General features: G+C 36.1%; 1 long non-coding RNA gene across 1 annotated transcript; it reads right to left on the minus strand.

Moving 5' to 3' along the window:
- Positions 1-2210: 2210 nt before the first annotated feature.
- LOC139135176 (uncharacterized) lies at positions 2211-10625 on the minus strand. The gene is made up of 7 exons (XR_011552941.1): positions 10433-10625; positions 9377-9501; positions 8798-9031; positions 8445-8521; positions 6937-7019; positions 6099-6185; positions 2211-3340 (listed from the first exon to the last, which is right to left on the minus strand). It is a non-coding gene; the product is annotated as an uncharacterized lncRNA (long non-coding RNA).
- Between the last annotated feature and the right edge of the window lie 2397 nt (positions 10626-13022).

A 13022-nucleotide genomic window follows, 5' to 3' on the forward strand; every position in this document is an offset into this window, starting at 1 on the left:
ATCTAAAATACATGAGCGGGTGTTCATTGAAATCAGGAAACTTGAAACAGCGATCTTCAAAACAAAGGAATGGCATAAACCTTAAGTAAATATATGGTTGCATGGTCACTCTACATTTTGCATAGGTAGTAGACGCGCCAATGCTCACTCATACCATGCTGATACAATTAAGCAGGGGAAAGGACCCGGCGAATAGTGTTTGGTTTGCGGATTGATTAAAATTTGAGAAGTCGAGGACAAGGTGTTTGAAAAACTAGTTTCGGATATCTATACGTAATGACAATAGACAAAGGAGCCAATGTCATTCAATTTCTCGCATCACTGAAATAGAGATCGAAAAAAATACAATATTTTGAATGGGCCATGCCAGAGTCTAGGGAAAATCCAATTCGTTATAGTTTTGAATTCTCGATGCGATTAAATGGGAGTTGTGTGGAAATACAGTGCTTCTTAATATGTATTAAAACTGGGAGTTATGGTGGTTGAGGTGCATGTGTTACTCATATCGTTGCAGACCGTGTAATGGCATGCACTAAAAAGGTCATCAGTAAAGCAAGCCTTTTATATGAAAAGCTAATTATAGCATCGTGCTTCACAGAGTCTAATAATGAAATACGTATACGTGAGCCCCAGAACATAAAAGACAAGAAAACAACAGAACACGACAACTGGTATTTTGGATTTCGTATTAAGGAAGTTTAAAAATGTTCTGGATGGACGAACACAGTGATCTAGAGGAAATGTAGCTACCAAACATATTTCTCAGATCATCCGAGGTTAAATTATTAGTTAGTTTGTAAATGTTGGTCAAGCTGTTGAGACTGAGTTCTATATAAAGAGATAAATTTTCTCAAGTATTTTTAATGAAAATTATCCCTTGTAACTGTTAGCATACGGTTAGTATTGATTTACCTGTGACAAGGTAGGTATTACCAACATGTTAATTGTCAGCGTTTCTCAAAAACAGAAAAATGACACTGAGTTTTAAGGATTGCAGGTTGCCTACAGCACGACAAACGTCCTGCCAGTGAGTTCAACCGTTATAACTTATTTTGCGGTCTAAACTTGTCAGATTTCCAACTGGCTTTCTCCCCACGAACTTTCTATCTAAGGATGGGCAATAGAGTGAATTATAATACAATATGATCGACTTACTCACTGGCAATACAAGAGATCACCGGTAATCCAAACCGTCATTTCGATTAATCACTTGAATTTAAAGTCAACATAAACTCATTTTTCGCGTTCCTTTCCATCCATACTAAGACAGATGGCAGAGTGCCAGTTTATCTAAAAAGGAATACCCTAACTCTAACCATAGCCAAACCTAATATAACAGCGGCACTGCCATGAATCTATGTGACTATTTACGTACCGGACGACATGGCAATCTATCTCACCATGTAGCGCTCCCCCACTATCTTCTCTGATGTCCGCCTTACCATCTCGATATCTTATCCAACCGAGCTACCTTTCTACACCGAGCAATGCAGAGATGCCCGACGCCCTAGCTGGTCATCGGTGTTTCGCTATAAAAGTTTGTCCTGCACTTCATCTAACTAAGCTACTAAACCATCCATTTTCCCTTTATGCTGCGCGCCCGTCAATATATGTCAATCAAACGTGTACTTATTCCTTGCCTGTCTGAAGTTCAGCCATTAGTACGCTGTCGTTAGAAGGCAGCAGACAGACATGATAATTGAGAACCCTGTTTCCGGAGCATATCATTATTAAGCATTAAAAAAGCGGTTTTGACTGTGATGTTTTCGGAAGGTGACTGTGTGCCGTACGTTGTGAGTTTGAATCCAATCAAAAATATACTGGAAAATGTTGGTTGTAGAGTAATGATATTGAAAATTTAAGATGTCAAACATTACCTGTGTCTGTAAGTCCAGTAGCTTTATTTGTACTTTTGTATACTGCTTTTGAACATTCTTAAACCAGCACGTAAGTCAGCAATACTCGCTGCGTTCAAGCGATCGTACAACAAATGACATCTTCAACGTCTAAACCCGATGAGTAAACACATGTAGGTAAAGGATAATTCTTCGATGTTAACGACTGCTTAAAAGTTAAATGATTTTTGATGAATAAATCTCTCAAATAATCTGTCAACTTTGACGGTCGATGCATTGAATTTTCTTGAAAAGTTTCTCTGACGTGTGCATCCTTTTGGTCTATTTTATTGATTATTAATTTGCAAGCTCGAAATACAGGCAATCGATTGATCCTCATTCACATGATAAATTCAATCATTATGTAATGAGGAACTATTTCATAAAGACAGTCATACATAGAATCAGTGGCTCCATCGACTGATTTAATTGCCATCGTCTTGCTTGTAGCATCGCTACATTGTATTTTAAAGCAAAGTTGAACGATTTTATATTATTTTGACCTTTGACATTTTGACATAAAGAGCTGGCAAATTTTACAGAATGGAAGATTGAAGCCACAATACTAAGAATTCGACTCTCCCGCTACTATCATTGACAGTGATTGTGTTCTAAGTTCTTTTATATTGCAGATTGTTCAATGCTCGGACTAGAAATATCAGACCTTTGACTATTAAGATTCCGCCGTTTACTCGATGTCAAATGACTATAAGCGCAATCGCAAGGTCAAATATCAACTGGTGATATAAAATCAAAATGTTGTAACGTATCTACGAAAAAACAATGTAAATTTACTGAGTATTAAAGGCCAAATAAAATATGTGTTTTAGTAACCTGACCGACCCAAGAAAGACTCGTCAACCCTGGAGATTTTTTTGCATATTTATTCAAAAAATTGGTGTGAATTCTCAAAATATTTGGTAAATTCTCTAAATTTTATTTTATAGATTAAAAACTGATGAAAAGAAAAGACATCCTTCGACCTGCCCTTCCTTTCGTAGGCATGTAACCGGAAACACACATTTTTGGTCTGGTAACAATTAAACTAGAACTGACGCTAACAAAGATTGCCGAAACTCCAGATTCTGTTTTATTCGGTAGAAGAGCGACAACTTCCAATGAATCACAACATTTCGGCCTCTGTTTATTATTTGTATTTAAAATTTCCCCAGGGTGTGCCGGAAGAGATTGTGCTGACACACATAAATTGGCTAAGGTGAGAACTGCACTTTAATGTTACACATCAAGAATTACTATTAGTAATGACGAAGAGGGTTATGCAAAGTGCCAGGATGTTCACAGAAATTGAACAATTAATGACGGTAACTTTGAACTGAAGCCTTGCTGTGCTTGCTGTGCTTGTTATGAGGTCAGGTGAGGCGCATTGATGGAACTCTGACGTGTTACCTTGGGCTTGGCTTTCAATACAAATTGCTTCAAAGGCTCTGAAAAAACAAACAAACAATATATACGGTGTACAAGTCCATATTTCAAAGCCAGGTTCCAACGAATTCAAGAATACTAATCTCCCGATACAAAAAAATAATTAGTCTATGATCGACCAATTAGATCTATGTTATGTGTATGTGAAATATGTGTATGTGAATTTCAATTTTATTGTTGAACAATACGTTCTTGTTTGGATTGCAATAGATTTATCAACAATAATTAGTTGTTTATAGTGCAGATTTCAGACTTGGTGACTTTATTTTTTATTGCAAGATCAACGGTATTATATTAGAAACTATTCCCTTGAAGTCTTAAAGAGGCACTCCCATTTGGTAACATTTTTAAAACACATTTTTTAATGCCAACGGTCGATATTTGACGTGGCGACTGCGCGCGGATCGCGAGATATCGATAAAAACATGTCATTTCCCGAGCGTATTTTTCACATCCCGAAGTTTTACGATCGTTTCTGATTATGACGCGAAATCCACCGAAGGTTTGTTGTTGTGCTGATTGACGATATTCTAGGGAGTCCATAATAAGTTCGAACGACGCAATTTTACCTCCCACTGCGAAGACTTTATATACAGCATTATGCCTTTACCACAGGTCAGTTTTTGAAAACTTCTTCTTAGCTTTGTCGTTGTCATTATTCTAAATCAGTTGTATTATATTTTTAACCAATACCACATAAACATAAGTTTTTACGTGTTAAATATTAGCCGCCTCCGATGACTACATTTTGTCGTCTGCCACACAGTACGTGTGGTTCGCCGCGCGCGTGGTATGCGTCTATGCATACCACGCGGTGGCCGCTATGTAACTGGGCTAGTCACCTATGCGAATTCTGGTGAAATCAGCAAAAATTGTTTTTTGTTTTATCACCAAGTCAGTAAGACTCAGCTTTCTCCCACAGGGCATGACCGATCATGGTACTAAGGCGTACAGCAGTATCAGTGTAGACTCGTACTCCATAGCTTAGTTGACAATGGCCCCAGTGCCGAACGTTCGATGTTCGGAAGCTGAATTTAGGTGGGCCACCGGAATTCAAACTTTTACTTTTTTGAAGACATGTTTTTATCGATATCTCGCGATCCGCGCGCAGTCGCCACGTCAAATATCGACCGTTGGTACTAAAAAAATGTGTTTTAAAAATGTTACCAAATGGGAGTGCCACTTTAATACAATGTATCAATTCTGAAATCTGCAACAGAAAATCAAGTTTTCCTTTGTTTTTTTTTTCGTTTTTAGGGGGATATCTTAGAAATGCTATTGACATATATTCAGCTTGAACATGACGGCTTTATAATTCTACAAAAAGCGTATCTTTTGGAAACAAAAGCGAAACGTAGTGGGATGAGAAGAAAACAAAAAGTGAAAAATGATTAAAGATATGTGATCGAAATGGATGAATATGTAAACTCAAAAAATGTAAAATCTATTCAATGGATCTCTCTCTCTCTCTCTCCTCATTCTCTCTCTCTCTCTCTCTCTCTCTCTCTCTCTCTCCTCTCTCTCTCTCTCTCTCTCTCTCTCTCTCTCTCTCTCTCTCTCTCAACGAAATTTACTGACGAAAAGTGACCAACAAAACTCAAATCTAGCAACTAACTTGTAGTATGACGTCATTGGTAATGATCGGAAAAACTCATGTATCAGAGTCGTTTTCCTTAGTTTTGACACTGTCACATCTGTTTCGTTAAAGAATTTTCCGTTATATCACCATAGCATAATCACCAATTTTTTGAAGATTTAAATTTTCTCAATTTGTTGTTCTACGTCTGATAAAGCTTGATGACCGATTATATATATTTTGGAATGTAGTTTGAATCCAGAAGAACGCCTATTTCTCATTGACATTGCTCCTTAAATTAATTCAGCGTGCAGAACGGGAAATTGAAATTTAATGTCATAAATAGAAATGCTTCAACAATAACCTTGTACAGAAAAATAGAATGGCAGAGCTCGATGTTTTTATCAAACAAAATCAAACAAAACAAAATCAAATCAAATGTCCTTTTGGCTTCACAAAGCATCTCTTTACAGTCAAGCCATGGTGTTGACATGCAATCAATACAACAGGTGTACAACACAGTAATACTGAATTTAAACACAGGTAATGTAAACAAAACTGAATTATAATGGAGAGAACCCAGAGTGTAAAATAGAAAAAGCCGATGGAATAATGGACTTTTTTATAAATATTTTTTTTGCATGAGGAACGTTGAGTCGTCGACCTGACGGTAGGGTTTGGAACTGGAGTTCAGAGACTTGTTTCTGCTCTTCAACAACAATACTGCATGCCAGGCTGACAACTCACATCTATTTGTTTTGTTTTTAACACAAATATTACCATATTTCGATACAATATTGAATGTCAAGAACGCTTTCAATTAGTGAATGACATTCTAATATTTAAATATCACTATAATGTTAAACCTGGCGTAGAAGCTAGAGACGCTGTTGAGCCATTTTTAAAATTAATCTGCATATTCTTCTAAATATAGATTGGAAGCAAGCAAGGTTCAAAAATATATAAAACTATTGACTTTAGGTACTTCGGACCTCTCAGTGTACTACAGTTAAAACTCCCCAAAGTGATCAGTCTTATATCTGTTGCCCTGATAATGTACATCATCTTCGTTCTCCGACCATTGAGTGTAAGGAAGCTCATCTTAAATAGGGATATTAGGGTATTGGTGTAAAGAAAATCCTGATAGCGCGAAACTTTATCTTTCAAACATGCATCGTACTTACTCTAAATTATTGACACATATATCCTCAAAACCATATTTCCGAATGTCTTCCTGCAGTATTTTGATCGTTCATATGTCGCAGTTATCTCTGAAAATGAATGAATGAGTGAATGAATGAATATGAGTGTTTGTAACCATCTCTTATATATATATATATATATATAATATATATATATATATATATATATATATATATATATATATATATATATATATATATATATATATATATATATATATATATATCCGAGTTGTCAAAGTTTGTATGGAACTTAAAACGTAAGGACCCGTTTTTGACATTTCGTTGTCAATTACTGACAAAACATCGAGCTACTCTAGCATAAGCATGCGATGAAATCTTTGTATATCAGTAAAGCTGCACATTATCAATGTTGACAAATCTACACTGTTAAACAAACTCTCTGATATGCTTTCAAAGTGTCGCCACCAAAACAAATATTATTTATCAAATTTTAACACCACCTACAAAAAGAATGGTTCGTCTGAATCATATTTGTAAGAGTGTCAAGCTAGGAATCCTTTCACTTCTATCTGAGGATTGCAGGATGCATGAAACTTAAGTAATAGATTTCATTACTTTGTACTTGAAGTAATTTGTTTATACATATATATATATATATATATATATATATATATATATATATATATATATATATATATATATATATATATATACATATATATATATATATATATATATATATATATATATATATATATATATATATATTATATATATATAATATATATATATATATATGTGAAAGGGAAAAACCAAATTTTCGGAAATAGCAAAAGTTCCATGAAAATGCATTCACTTTTCGTTTGGGTCACGAAGTAGAATTCTAACATGCGTAACGCTTGCATTTCGAAGTTTGGAAGTTCATACTTTCCGAAGAAACTGTAGAAATAATGTCAAATCGTTATTTGCCAATTTATTGGATACGAGCAATTAATAAAAAATTATACTCATGCTTCTGCAGCAACCGGGTGCTTATCGTCTTTTGAATTAACTGAACAAGTCCGATATTTAATGTAAGGTCCTTTCTATAGGGTACCGGCTTAAGTCACAAAGTTAGCAAATAAAGCAGCTATCTCTGAACATGGATGTCCCCAGTCCACTATTTCGGCGTAATTTTTGTATTACGTCATCATCAATGCTAAAGTATACCTTTACCGAGTGCCCCTTCTTAAGATAGTACGCGCCTCGAAGGTGACAGACTTAAACTTTTGCTCAAACTTTCGATCATTCTCTCTCCAAATAAGGAATAATTTGGAACTAGCGAAACAAATTAGCAAACATTTACCGATAGTTGAAATTCAAAATGGCCGCCAATCCTATGTTAATTCTATAGGCAAAAATAGAAACTTGACATTCCGAATATCTGTCGCCGAGGCGCTTTCTGCCTTAGGAAAATAAGTGCCTCGGAATCAGATTCTGTTTGTTTGTTTGTTTGTTTATTTGTTTGCCGAAAGATATATATGTTTTACATAGATATATACCTAAATTGCTGTCACTCAAGATAGATAAAAGAATCATTTAAGGTCTCCGTGAAAAAAATTCATTCACGAGAATCAAATTAAAATTACAATAAAATTGACTGGTATGTTAACATCGAAGTTGCCAATACAACGTCCTCAGTGTTCCATCTTTGGAAAAAATCGTGTTTGTTTCTTTCACTAAAATGACACTGAAAAAAGTCGTATCTGCTATAGGTAACAAAACGAGTCAGTACAAACTATGCACCAGAGATTATCTGTGACATCCAAGATAAAGAAAATCGATCTCCAGGTAAAGTGAAACTCTGCAAGAAATATGTCTATTAATTATTGGTCGTTATTATTGATTATGCAAGTATTAACGACTTACTTATTTTGCATTTTAAAAGACTGTATAACAACTGAAGTCTGATAATACAACATAAAGGTCGTAAACATGTTACTTATCGATGGGCGAAAAGATGGCAAAACGATCACAAAATGTACATGCCTTATTGTTATCTGAGAAAGGACAATGCAGTAGTGGTGGTAAATTATGAACCAAAAACACTTGATTTAAGAAAAAACCACAGGGTCTAGCGAACACTGCAAAGATTTATCATCATTAAAACACCTATATGTAGTACTCGCTTAACCCTATGACAAAACATTTCACTGACCAATGTAGTACTCGCTTAACCCATAGACCCTCGAGGGTCTATGCTTAACCCTATGACAAAACGTTTCACTGACACTGACCAATGTAGTAATCGCTTAACCCTATGGCAAAACGTTTCACTGACCAATGTAGTAATCGCTTAACCCTATGGCAAAACGTTTCACTGACCTATCCCTCTTGTACGCGCCTTCAGTTCGGTTACCACTGAGCATGACAGATACAACACCAGTGGACATGTTAGCAATCTAAAAGTAATGGAAGTAGTGCATCATTAGCTGTTTGTAGGAGCATGAACATTTCGCATGTCATCTATAACAATTGATGAATCTTTAGAATAAAGTAGATTCGAACATGACAGCTTTTCCATCTCCACACAGATGTAGATGTGCCCAGATAGACATATCTTGTCAATACAAACACATTACTAAATGAATGAAAATAAATAAATAAACTTTCCACAAGTCAAAAGCTTTTACAGCTTTGCTTATCTACTTAATATTAAAACTTTTACTTGCACTTACATTGACGGATGTGTCCCTCCAGAAACTACCGGATGAAGTGGTAGCATAGCCTTCTAAGCACTCAGCCGGGTTGCAGTGATCGTAGTTAATACCCGGGTAGTCTTCTTTGCCGCACCATATCAGCCCGTCAACTAGACAACCTGTGAGTGTGTCTGCCAGGGTTACAAAGTTGCATCGCTTGGAGTATGTGAGTGCAGCTTTCTCGACCTCGTCTTTTCCAGACCAAAGAAGTGTCTATATGGTACAAGTAGATGATATGTTGGAATGAAAAGATTGATATAAGAATAGACCATTAACGTTTTATTCGCATAAATGAAACAAAAATCATCACAAACCACGTGTATGACATACATACATACATACATACATACATACATACATACATACATACATACATATATACATACGCACACACATACATACATACATACATACATACATACATACATACATACATACATACATACATACATACATACATATTAAATCAGTTGAACGACGTTTTATTAACGTGCTTTGCTACACTTTTACCTTAAGTTTAACGTCATCATCTATCGAAAATTCCCCATGACGCCTTACCTTGTTGGTAGGGATTTCTTGGTAAGTCTCTATCAAGTACTCTGAATACGTTCCATCCTCTAAACCACACTCAGGTTTGTATGAAAAGCTGTTGTTTAAAGGTCGACCAGATTTCTGAACAATCTCTGCAAAATATGAGACACAGTGGTATTGTCACTGTTTGGGTATCGATGCTTTTGATGGCGCATTCAGTGATAAAATATCATTGCGAAATCGTGTTATAATTATGACCCACGATTTTTTAAAAAAGTGGGTTCAAGAGTAAGTATTCACTAAGCATTCGCAAAACACTTGATAATAGTAGATTTCATTGCCAACATTTATTGAAACCACTGATTTTATTTGATATACTGGTAACATCCTCCGTTTACAATTATGACTTTCTGATGGTAAGTTATTTGAAATACAATAATGTTGAGTAATCAGCTGGTACACATTTGCTACTCAACTGTAATTCCACTGTACTCGAAGACATATTTGTAGCTCATAACAACTGAAAGTATTCAAATATAACGATGGAACATTGACATCCCTCTCTTTGACCAGTCAGTTTACCTGTGTACGTTCTAATAAAGCACCGCTTGAGGTAGAATGCGCCTCGGGGACAGATATTTGGCATCCCAAAATTTTACGATTCTTTTCTGATCTAACTCTAGGTTGGGCTCATTTTAAAAGTATTTGAGTAAGGATCATTTTCACCGTCTTGGTTTTTCGTAAATTGAAAATTTTATTTTTCAGCATAGAAATAACACTGGAATAGCGGCCATTTTGAATTTATGTCAGTTAATTTGTTTCTCCAGTACAAAAATTTGTAAGATAACCCCTGATTTTTATTTTTTCATTTGGTGAGAGTACGTTGGAGATTTTTATTTAGGAAAATGTGAGAAAAAGTTTAAGTCTTTCACTTTCGAGGTACATACTTCCTAAATGTAACCCCACTTCGTTGATTCTATACAGCTGTGTAGATAATGCATAGAAGCTGAAGAATTTGATAGCCTGTTAACTGCACTGGCTTTCAAACGAGAGTCGCTGATAGATTTTCTTTATGATCAGTACCCGTTGTGATCGGTCGTCTGAACGAAATTTTCACATCTCCGGATTACTGTGTCTTGAATGTCCTTGGCAGCGCCATTGCAGGTCACTATGGGAAAGAAAGGTAGAGACACGGAAGCTATAAGCCCAAAGCAGACACCCGAGACATTAGCACAGATAAAAGGCATGGCAGATAGAGAGGTATAGTATAACATAAGGAAAACCATCATAAAGGTGAATGTCAGGAAAACACGAAATGCGCCCTCAGCTTAGGGATTGGCAGTTCCTCAGCTTCAGGAGGAGGGTCGGTGGATTACATTTTTTACTGAGCATCGATTTGGCCCACCCCCTCCCCTAACGGATACAAGAAAAAATAGTTACCCATACAAACTTTAAAAAATAGACTGAAACAACAAAGTTATACTTTTATGTGGAAAAAACTCTTGCAATATTTCACAACGCCTGTCTCTTAACCACTTTGAAATTATTACGTACATACTTTTGTAATCAAGTTGATCAAATTATATACATCATTAGCTTCTGTAGATACAAGGGGGTGATATGAAGTATGCCATGTAGGTTCCAGGCATAGAAATAAATGCCAAAAAATGAAATCAGAATCACCGTTCAAAGGAAACTTTGGCTAGTTTACAGGTACACGCAGATAAAAGATCATTCTTGTGTGGCTAAGATCAGCGAATCATGATACAAACATGTTGAATTCACTGCCCTAAGACTGAATATTTAGTTATTGCGCTGAAATGACACGCTATGCAAATGGCAGCTACAAACAAGTAAATTAATTCATAATTCATATTTTAATAGCTAGATTTTAAACTTACGGTAAAATACATTTTTGTCACGTCAGCGTTTTGCATACGAATTTGAATATGGGAAAAGTGTGGAAAAAGTATTTAGAAAGAGCAGTGAATGTAAGTTGTGATTTTCTGCACACAAATTGGTGTCACCACTTGTGCAGAGAGAGCGGTAGTGAACTAAACTCTGACGTGGGGGAATCAGACTGTAACCAGACTTCTAGTGGAGTTTAAATTTACCCATGCTTTACTCACATTCGACAGTAGCTGTAACTTATGGCAAATGTTCGTGATTTTGTTAGATTACGTAGACTAGCTACAGACATACCAGGATCTCAGCTCGTCGAGAAGCATGCGTATATTGAAAATGTTGTGTTAAAACTTGAACTTTAGTCTTGACTTAAAATTCACTTGCTGCCTTTACATACGCATGTTTTGTAATTAGAATAACACTTGGCATTTCAACATGCCTTTATCCCTTTAACCATCATGGTTTGATCCAAGTATTTTCTATTTTGTGATTACGTTGGACCTCTACAGGGGAATATAGGGGTGGAACGATGGTTAACGGAATACAAGATACTGTCGCTGGACTGTGGGCACTCGGCACAGCCTGAACTTTGTCCGTGATTTATCGATGCCAGAATGCTCTGTTTCCATGGCATTTACAGGTACATTTATCACCTGGGTTTGTTTGCTCTGACCAAACATAATGACACATAAGTTTTTTCACATAATCTATTTAATTGTTTGCGATTTGTTTCCCAATGATCATACTGTGCAGGTCGATCGATGCCTGGATGCTGCGAAGGGCAAAAACATTTTGAACACACGGAAGTGAAAAAAAGGAAACTAAACTTGACCTTTTGCTAGACTTAATGTTATTAAACACCAGCCCGTGAGTGTATTGATAGTATGGGCCTGGAAAGTGAAAGGTTTAAACTTTTGGTCATTTTTTCTGGTTGAAAGTTTCAGCAATTCTATTCTCAAATCAAGAATGAAAATTTTGAGGTCAGCGTGCAAAGCTAACCCAAAAGAGTGGAAGATCAGAAAAATTATAAAATTTGTTTCCATGACAAAGACTAAGCCAAGTGTTTTCACCTTTGTCATATTATTTCAAAGAGTGACATGTCATGGGAGGATTGAGAGATAATACCACATGAATAGTGTTAGCAGTTATAAACAAGGTAATAGAAGAAGGGAAATCGTGGGGTTACACTGAGTGTTACGACGAGCAGAAAATTAGACAATAACATCGGAAAACGAAAAACATATACGACTTTTCACTCATTGGATTGGGAAAGAAGAGCATATACTCTTACCTACAACATGACTGAACGCAGAGATGCCGGGAAACCGTGATGATAGGAAAACAGCAAACACACAAGTACACAAGTCTTACAGGTCCCATGTTTGTGCACCGTTTTTGCTACTATGAGGTCTCACACAGCAACCTGAAAAGCATTACCTGACGATATCGCATGCCATGGCGCCAAAATAAACCACGCCTTCACGGCTACGTGATGTACAAGCTAATTAATACCCTTATCATGAGTTGTTATCTTGAAATGCTTCCAGGGGAATACTTGCGCATGCCTGTGTTCAGGCCGATTTACCCCGAAGATCACCGATTATATGAATATTAAGGGTTAAAACACTGCAACACACTGATTGGGAGATCGAAAATTAAAATAAAACTCTGGGCATTTTTTCCAAAATCATACTGCATTTATTCAGTATTAGGCAGTACAATATCATTTGAACGGCATTCGTAAGGTCACAACAAACTTGAAGTTGAG

The sequence above is a fragment of the Ptychodera flava genome, chromosome 1 (assembly GCF_041260155.1).
Source record: "Ptychodera flava strain L36383 chromosome 1, AS_Pfla_20210202, whole genome shotgun sequence".
In the NCBI taxonomy this organism is placed as follows: Eukaryota; Metazoa; Hemichordata; class Enteropneusta; family Ptychoderidae; genus Ptychodera; species Ptychodera flava.